The sequence below is a fragment of the Urocitellus parryii genome, chromosome 3 (genome assembly GCF_045843805.1).
Source record: "Urocitellus parryii isolate mUroPar1 chromosome 3, mUroPar1.hap1, whole genome shotgun sequence".
Classification (NCBI taxonomy): Eukaryota; Metazoa; Chordata; class Mammalia; order Rodentia; family Sciuridae; genus Urocitellus; species Urocitellus parryii.
In genome coordinates, this window is record NC_135533.1 from 159,017,711 (window position 1) to 159,026,028 (window position 8,318).

The following is an 8,318-nucleotide window of genomic DNA, read 5'->3' on the forward strand; positions in this document are numbered from 1 at the left end:
GCCTTTATACAGATAATATATAAAGAAAATATGGTATATATACACAGTGGAATATTATTCAGCCATAAAAAGAATGAAATAATGGCATTTGCTGGTAAATGGAGGGAACTAGGAATTCTCATGCTAAGTGAAATAAGCCAATCCCACAAAACAAAGGCTGGGTGCTCTCTCTGATAGGTGTATGCTAACACATAATAAGGGTGGAGGGAGGGAAGAATAGAAATCCATTGGATTAGACAAAGGAAAAGGAAGGAAAAGGAGAATGGGAAGAGGAAAAACAGAATGAGTTGGACATAACTTTCCTATATTCATATATGAATACATGAACAGTGTAACTCCACATTATGTACAACCACAAGAATGGGAAGTTATACTCTATGTATGTATAATGTACAATACATTCTACTGTCATGTATATCTAAAAAGAATTTCTTTTATGACATGTGAAGCCTGTATAACCTGCTTAGAATTTCTGGTCTGAGTTTTCTCGGGCAGCATAACCTCTAGGGATTGAGTATCCTGTATGGTCTGTGTGGCCTCTATTTATATGATTGCCTCTAGGACCTGAGTAACTCTGTGACTTTATAAAGCTCTCTGGTCTTGTTACCTAAATGACCTGAGTAATCTGAACTGCCTGTATAGCCTTGTTTCTAAGACCTGTGAAAACCTTTATAGCATGAATATATAAATGATCTGAGCACCTTCTATGGTCTTAGTAGACTTATTCTATATTGCTTCAGTGTTTGGAGATGCCTTTATGACCTCTGTAATCTAAGTTAATTTATTATAATATATAAAGAAAAACTTAAATTTATTATTTAATTTATTTAATATTAAATGTTATTACATTATTATAATATATAAAGAAAATATTATGAATATATGAAGATAATGACCTCTATGACCTGATATCCTGTATGATCTGCATAATATCTATGGGTTGGGTAGCCCCTATGACTGCATGACATCTATTTTTTTGTGTAGCCTCTATTGAGTGCATACCCTCTATGACCCAAAGAGCCTATATAATTTGAGTAGACTTATATCCAATGCAAATTCTGTGATATGCATAGTCTCTTTGACAAGTGTTTGTATGACTGCACCAGTCCCTATGGCCTGAATAGCCTCTAAAATAAATAGCACCCTTGACCTCCATTGTTTATATGACTAGGACTGCAAAGTCTCTATGAACACCATGGCCTTTATGGCCTCAGAAACCAAAAGGACCTGAGTAGTCACCATGAGAACAGGTGCCATTATGACCTGGCTAGCCTCTGTGTGGCCTGCATACCCAGTATGACTTAAATAGCCTAAATGACTTAAGTAGCCTGTATGACCTTAGTTGTCTCTATGACTAGATTAGTCTCGATGATCTGAGTATATTCTATATTTGGCATAACCACTATGATCTGAGTAGTCTAAATGATCTCTGTAGCCTCTATTATCTTGTAGTCTTATGATTTGAATAGCATGACTTTAGTAGCCCTCATGACATGTGTAGTCTCTCAAACCTGAGCAACAATTATGACCTGAGTACCCTCCATGATCTGTTTAACATTTATAACCTCATAACCCTTATGACGTGTGTAGCATCTACAGCCCAAGTATTATAAATGACTTAAGCAGCCTCTATGTCCTGAGTCACCTCTATGACTTGAGTAGACTAAATTTTTTAGTAGCCCCCTATGACCTGTGTAGCCTCTTTGAAAGTCTTAGACTCTATGGTCTGAGTATACACTATGTTCAGCATAAGCCACCACTACTTGAGTAGTCCTCGTGACTTTTGTGGCTTCTGTGTAGTCTTATGGCTTGAGTGGCATAAATTGCATTAGTAGCCCTTATGGCATGGGTAGACTCTCTAACCTGCACAACCGTTATGACATGAATCATAACCAAACTTTCCATGACCAAACTTTCCATGATCTGCATAACCTTTATGACCTTGTTGTCCTTATAATCTGAGCAACTTTTATGGCCTGAAGCCTCAATTGCCAGCATACCCTCTATTACTTTAGCAGCCTCTATATACTTGAGTACCCTCTAGGACCATCAAAATCTCTATGACTTGCGTGGCCCCTATGGCCTGGGAAGCCTAAATGACTCAAGCAGCCTTTGTGATCTTGGTATGACCCATATGACCTGCCTACACTATATAATCCATGAAGATTTTATAACCTGAGTATTACCTGCCTAATATACTTGGCCTCAGTATTCTTAATGTTCATACTAGCCCCTATGATCAGCAAAGGCACTATGTCCTGTGTAGACTCTATGTTCTCAGAAGCTTATAACCTGTGTAACCTTTATGACTTGCATGTACTCTAAGATTTACTGAGCCTCTATGGCCTGAGTAGACTCTGTGAACTCACAGTCCCTATGACCTGAGTAGACTTTATGTTCTGAATATTATAAATGGCCTCATTAGCCTATATGACCCCAGGAAATGACCATACTTTCAGAGCCTGAATGGCATAAATAGCCTCTATAAATTGAATAGGCTCTATGACCAGCATAGGCTCTATAATTTGTGCAGCCTCTATGTGTAGCTTTTATGTCCTCTATATCCTCTATGAACTGCATATTCTTTATGGCCTGAGTAGCTTAAATGACCTTAGTAGCCCTTATAACTAGCTTGACCTCTATGACTTGCTTAGTCTAAAAAGCCTGAATATCCTCTATACCTTGTATATAGTCTTTAATGACTGAATATACTTTATGGCCTGTGTAAGCCAATGACTAATATAGACTATGTGACCTGCATATTATTATTGTCTGAGTAGCATGAATGCTATTAGGAGTCCCTGTGACCTTCATAGTCTCTATGGTCTGAGCAATAATTATGTCCTGAGAATTCACTACTTGTATAGTCTCTTTGACCTCAGTAGCCTCTATGACCTGAGGAGCCTGTTGAAGCCTCTATTGCCAGCATACCCTTTATGACATGAGTAGCCTTGATGAAATGTGTAGTCTCTATGACCTGTAGACCCTCTAAAACTTGCATAACATATATGGTATAAGTAGATTCTAAGACTTGTGAATGCATTATGACCTGCATAACATTGATAGCCTCACCAATCAAAATGATCACATAATCTTCTATGAAATCTCTTACTCCTAAAATTCACCATTAGATTGCAACTTTGTATATTCAAATCAATTCAATCAAAAATGTTTTTGACATGAAAGGGTGTCAAAAAACATTATTTATAGAATTTTGAAGTAGTAATTGAAGATTTAGAAATCTTTTATTATCAGCTTTCTATATATTTACTATAGCTATCTTAGTTTCCCAGTAAGTAAAAAAAATAAATATTTAAAAGCTAATAATATTCCCCAAATAATTTGAGGTTTAATTACATGCCTAAAAGGATCAAGAGAAATGTCATTATACTATTTCATAAAAAAGATAGTATCTTTTTATGATCTGTTACCTATAAGTTTTAATACAATGTGATTCAATATATGACATGTATAGTCTCAGAATATACACAAAAATGTTCACTGTTTTTCTTTTTTGTTGTTGTTGTTTTTGGAACAAAATTCTTGCATAATATACATAGACTCAATTGTTAAGTCTTCAAAAAAACAGATATAAAGGGCTACAGATATGACTCAGTGGTAGTGCACTTGCCTGGCATGAATGAGCCCTGGGTTCAAATCCCAGCACCACACAAAAGACAGACAGACAGACAGACAGACACACACACACACACACACACACACACACCAAATAAAAATTCTCATTAATGAGACATTTTCCTTTGAAATAATTACCTAGGTGAAAATTATGTTTTCTCCAGTTTTCATGACTGAGCGTGTTAGTTAATCTTTGAATTATAATAAATAAAATATCTTCTCAGGGATGAGTTATCAGTACTATACTGATATCTGAGGCTTACTCTATTTCTATCAAATCTACTAATGACTCTCAGTTAATTTTAAAATAGTTACAAGTAATGCCACATTCTCTATATTTATAGAAATTCTAATAACTCTCATTTTAAGAAATATATGGGGCATAAAGACCTTGCTATAATTTTGTTATTAACGTTTTTCCTCAATAATATATATTTTGTTGTTTTGTAAGGAATGCATGTTGAACAGAGGATTTTCTGCAGACATGACATGCATGAGATTTTCATGTTGAATAACAGTGACATATTCTTTATATTTATAGAGCTTTTCTTGAGTTTGAAATCTATGGTGATTTATAAGATGTGAGTTTCTTTTAAAAGCTTTGCCACATTCTCTATATTTGTAGGTTTTTTCATTGCTATGACAGTTCATAAAACGTTGAGCTTTGTGTAAAAGATTTGCCATTTTTTTAATGGTATGAATTTTTTGGTGATCAGTAAGCTGCGATCTAATGGCAACACTTTTTTTTTTACATTCTTTACATTTGTAAGGCTTCTTTCAAGTATGAATTCTCTGGTGCATGGTAAAACTTAAAGAATACTTAAAACCTTTGCCACATTTTTTTACATTTGTATGGCTTTTCTCCAGTGTAAATTCTTTGGTGAACAGTAAGGTCTGATTTAACACTAAATGCTTTACCACATTCTTTATATTTGTATGGCATTTCTCCAGTGTGAATTCTCTGGTGAACAATAAGGCCTGATCTAACACTAAAAGCTTTGCCACATTCTTTACATTTGTATCAATTTTCATCAGTTTGAAATCTCTGGTGAAAAGTAAGGTCTTATTTAACACTAAAAGCTCTGCCACATTCTTTACATTTGTGTGGCTTCTCTCCTGTATACATTCTTTGGTAAACAATAAGACCTGAACTTCAATTAAAATCTTTGCCAGACACACTCTTCACATTTGTAAGGCTTCTCTCCAGTATGCATACTCTGGTGAGCAATAAGGTTTCTCCTAACAGTAAAAGCTTTACCACATTCTTTACATTTTTATGGCCTCTCTCCAGAATGAATTCTCGGGTCAACAATAAGTCTTGAACTTCCAATAAAATCTTTGCCACATTCTTTACATTTGTATGGCTTCTCTCCAGTATGAATTATCAGTAAGGTTTGTTCTTTGATTAAAACTCATGCCGCATTCTCTACATTTGTAGGGCTTCTCTCCAGTATTAAGTTGCTGGTGAACAATATGGGTTGAGTTTTGACTAGAAGTTTTGCCACATCTGTTACATTTATACAACTTCTCTCCAGTGTGAGATTTCTAGTGAATAATAAGGTTTGACTTTTGACTAAAAGCTTTGCCACATTCTTCACACTTGTATGGCTTCTCTCCAGGATGAATTCTCTGATGAACAATAAGGCTTGACCTAATACTAAACACTTTGCAACATTCTTTACATTTGTATGGCTTCTCTCCAGTATGGATTCTGTGGTTAACAGTAAGGCCTGACATAACACTAAAAGCTTTGCCACACTCTTCACATTTGTAAGGCTTTTCACCAGAATGCAGCCTCTGGTAAACATTAAGGCTTGATCTACTACTAAGAGCTTTGCCACATTCTTTACAATTGTATGGCTTCACTCCAGAATGAATTATCTGGTGAACAATAAGTCTTGAACTTTGATTGAAAGCTTTCCCACATGCTTCACATTTGTATGGCTTCTCCCCAGTAGGAATTCTCTGTTGAACAGTAAGGCTTGACCTTCGACTAAAATCTTTGCCACATTCATTACATTTGCAAGTCTTCTCTCCAGTGTGAATATTGTAGTGTTTAATAAGGGTTGAACAATTGTTAAAGTCTTTGACACACTTATTAAATTGATATGATCTTTCTCCACTGTGAATCTTCTTGTGTTTAGTAAGGGTTGAAGTTTGCATATAAGCTTTGCCACATTGTTTATATATGTAGGTCTTATCACTGCTATCATAAAGAATTGAAGAATCTTTAAATGCTTTGACACATTCTTTAAAATTGTATGGCTTCCCTCCAGTAAGGATTCTCTCCAGTTCAGTAATGCTTGTAATTTTATTTAAAGTTCTTTCACATTCCTTACTTCTGTAATTCTTTTCTTGAATATCTATGCTTGGATGGCTCAATTGTGAACACTGATGGGAAACTTTCTCATATTGATTATGTATGTAGAGCTTCTTTGTCAAATGATCAGAGTGATGTTTTCTACAATATTAAAAAATAAATAATATTTTATGAGTTTCACAGAATTCATGTTCTTCACCAATATAAATATACTGGTAATTTCTTAAGATAGAGACCTAAGGTCTATATAGTCTTAAAAAATTTATCATAAATGATAAATGATTTATGTATCATCAAATATAAATGTTGAGATCTCTAAAAATATCTGTATCTGAATTTTAAGTAAGACATAGTGTATAAGAACAAATATTCTCATATTCATTAAAATTCTTTTTTGGTACAAGAAGGAATTTTTTGTCCATTATAGACTTTTTATAAAGTAACAATAACATTTGTCACAGAATATTTTTTTCTTTTATTTTCTAAATTCTTGTCTGTAGAAAAATTTCAGTGAATGTTTAACCCAAAGCTACATTTCAAAATATTTAAATTACTAACTAAAGCACTGAACAGTCTACAATGCAGATTTTTCCAAAAATTCTTAGAGAAGTATGATATTGAAAATGTTATGGAGATATATTTAAAGACACACATAGGTCTACAAAAGTGACTGGAAAATTTGAGCTGTTTTCTGAGATGTCATATGTTATTGATACTTGATGAAATTAATTTTTCATTATGGATGATAATCACACATTTGCAATATTTATTATGACAAATTTTCTGACCTTAATTGTCTCACACTTTTTCATTTTCTCCTTAAATTTTGAATTTCATAGTTTCCATTACCATCTTTTGAAAAAAAATAATGCATTCCCTGCTCTGGTGAAAATTCTTCAGCTGGATGAGAAGACATATCTGAAAAAAAAATTAAAATAACAGGAGAAGGAGTCAAGATGGTAGGATAGAGGATATCTCTTCTAATTAATCTGTAGCTTGAAACCAAGAATGCAGATAGGCTGCTTTCTCAGTAAGATAGATATAAACAGGAGCGTGGTGATTTACTGGAAATTAATACTAGATACTAAAAGCAGATAGAGGACTCAGGAAGTTGGTGATAATAAAATAGATAAGAAATCTCCTATGCTACTGCTGCTGCCACTAGTATCAGCCATAAAAGTCCCCCTATAAGCAAAGTGGAGGGATAAGGAAATTATAGGAACCTACACAGGTAGGATGTCTGAGGCATGTCTGGGGATGGAGAGAGCAGAGATGAAAGACACTGCAAGACTAACCTGAAATATATACTGTACAATATAACCATACACAAAAGAAGACACATGTCACCTAGCTGCCCTCATAGGAAAGAGGAAGGAGACATTTTACAGCCATCATACAGGGGCTGGCAGCTATAGAAGCTGATTTGACTCCTGGCAAACATGAGCTGGGCCCTAAATATAGGGCTCACAAAACCTCAGTGCATTGCAGAAAATATGCCTAAGTTACCAGGAGAAAATCAGACTCAGAAAGGAGCATACAGATTACAGGCTGTGGAAACCCACTAGGCTCTACTCCTTCCACTTTGCATTGGTGGCCTACAGGGTGGGAGATATGTGCCTGGCCAAGAACTTGAAAGGGTAGGAGTAGGTGTGACTGAGATTAGAGACTAAACCAAGAAACCAGGAAACATGGGATCCACTGTTGAAAGAGGGGTCAAAGGATCAGCTCCTTTGCCACATAATTAGGGCAGAGTGTCCTGGCACAGAACAGAATGCCAAGCTGTAGAGATGCACCAATTCAAAATCTTCAAACAAATCACAAATCAACAAAGAATCTAGAGCCTACTTAGTCCTAAACCCACCTCTAGGAGTTCCATCTATGGGATCTCCTCTCACATAACACTTCCAGTGACTCCACATGGAAAGTGGAGCAGACTTCAAACTCCTGCCCACCCCACCTAACACTGTTGAGATAGAAAGCTGAAAATTTATTAAACTCCAATGGAAAAAATTCTTTAACTCTTAGTTCACATTTTTTTTCTTTTCCTATTTAATTGTGAGCTGAGTTGTTCATGAACACGTATAAATATACATACTTGTCCCTTTCCTAGCATTTTTTGAAGGAGGTTATTTTCATGGCTCAGTCTTTTTTTTTAGTTGTCAATGGACTTTCATTATTTATTTATATGTGGTGCTGAGAATTGAAACCAGTGACATAAACATGCTAGGTAAATGCTTCACCACTGAGAGACAACCCCAGCTCAATGGCTCAGTCTTCTGAAGTCTAGGATGTTTGATTAGAATATATCAGTTTGGTTTGTATTCTTTGTTTTAAAATATGTATATTATGTATATTTTCTTAG

General features: G+C 35.0%; 1 pseudogene; it reads right to left on the reverse strand.

Moving 5' to 3' along the window:
- Positions 1-4,789: 4,789 nt before the first annotated feature.
- On the reverse strand, positions 4,790-5,799 carry LOC144253803 (uncharacterized; annotated as a pseudogene).
- Between the last annotated feature and the right edge of the window lie 2,519 nt (positions 5,800-8,318).